Source organism: Acyrthosiphon pisum, chromosome A2 (genome assembly GCF_005508785.2).
Source record: "Acyrthosiphon pisum isolate AL4f chromosome A2, pea_aphid_22Mar2018_4r6ur, whole genome shotgun sequence".
NCBI lineage: Eukaryota > Metazoa > Arthropoda > Insecta > Hemiptera > Aphididae > Acyrthosiphon > Acyrthosiphon pisum.
In genome coordinates this window covers 18,458,063-18,460,100 of record NC_042495.1, presented here as the reverse complement: position 1 = coordinate 18,460,100, position 2,038 = coordinate 18,458,063, and positions in this window count along the sequence as shown.

Here is a 2,038-nt window from a genome sequence, read left to right as displayed (position 1 = left end):
CAGGACGCCGACAGCCGACAGCCGCCCAGCCGTCACCAATTTGCGGACCAGGTCGTACACACGCACTTTATTTGTCATATGATTTTCACCCATCGTGGTGCTTATTACTGTTATTACCTATTATTTAGTATCGTTGTTTGATTTATTGGCCGATCGTCTGTGATCGCGCATTATATACATATATTATATTTACTAACCCTAGTTTTAAGGCAATTGATGCAAAAATCGAAATATACAATTTTTTTCTTATATTTTATACAACAAAACAGCGTCGTTTTGCTTTAATGTTAGGATACCTCACACTCATTATATTTAGTGTTAATTATAGACAAACCAGCTTCTAATATACAGTCCACTCACTCTCACTCTCTCTCTCTCTCTCTATCGTTCTTTCTCTCTTTGGCCTTCCCACAGAGCTATCGATAAGACGAATTAACACACGCGATGGGTTGCGTGTAAGTCGCCGTCCGCGCACACATACACACACGTATACTCGTCGGCCGGCTCTACTTTGTGCAGCCGTTATCGCACATGCACATAGACACAAAAATGGCGACGTGGTGACGGTAGGTTTACACGTGTTTGCGCATGCGCTTGGAGATCGTGTCCCAGTGGCACTGGTTAGGTTTTTGTCAACTGTGCGTGCACTGGTGCCTGATCAGGTCGTCGGACCGTGAGAACGATTTTCCGCACACGACTACAGATTGACAACCGTTGACCCGTGTACGTTCGCATGTGCTGAGTGAGCATCTCGTTACCCACGAATAACCGATTGCACACCTCCCACGGGTACGCTTTGGTCGACAGCTCTCTTCGACTACGAGTCTTTCTCAACAGAGTTGACCTTTTTCTCATCAGATTTGACATCTTTGCATCAGTGTTTATCTTTTCCTAATGAGAGTTTGACGAAAAAAAGTCGGTATACATTTCTCATCTTAGTTGGCCTTTTTCTCGTCAGACTTGACTAGAACCCATAGTATCTCTAAATCCAAATTTTTTTAAACTTAGGTCACTTATTTATGTAAAAAATCTCCGTAATTATTTATCGCAACAATTAGTACTCAATAATTCAGGATGACAATTTTGTGTAAGTTTCCTCACCACTTTGCAAACGACATAAACATTACGTTTGTGTTGTTTAAACGCAAGAGGTATTACACATATGGCGCGTTTTTTTTATTGTGGTGTCCCCAGTAGGCATAATCCACATTGTAAGCTAGATTTTGTGAGAAGTATGCGAGAAAAATGTATGCTCGTCTGTGAAATATTAAACACTAAATTGGAAATATCTAGCCTCTTTAATGGGAAATATCATGGAATCTATCGAAAATGTATAAAGTATCAGGCAAACTGCACATCGTCATCGAACCACAATTCGTCAGCGAACCGCCCGTTACGACAGCGACCCGCACGTCGTCAGCGAACCGCACGTACGTCAGTGATATGCATGTCGTGAACAAACCACACGAATACGCCAGCGAACTGCACTTCGTGAACGAACCAAACAGCAGGACCACTAGAATATCATCAGTAGGTACAACTGCAATCTTTACTGGGAATTTTCAAGTATTGTATGAGAAACGTCAGATTATATGGAAATTATCGAAGATTTTATAGGAAATGTATGACTTTCTATGAAATATCAAACCTCTAATGGGAAATTTGTTAATGAAATAGGTACCTTTGAAGTAAAGTCAAGCGTTAATCTCAGAAAATGCAATGAAAAAAGTATGAGATGGTCGAAAAATGTAAATATGCGGAGAACGAGTAATATTTGCGTACACTAATGATACTGTGGTAATAAGGAAGACAAGAGATGAAGTCAAAAATAGTTGTCCAAATTCTTGAGAGCAAGTAAAACACAGGGCTGTGTGTAAATTAGAAAAATACGAAATATTTAATGTTAGCAAGAAGAAGCCTAGACAAATACCATAGGTCTTATATAACAGTTATCTAGGCGTTATCATAAATAGCAACGACGACTGACATGAAGTAATCAACGATCAAATAGCATGTGGCAATCGGTGGTACTATAATG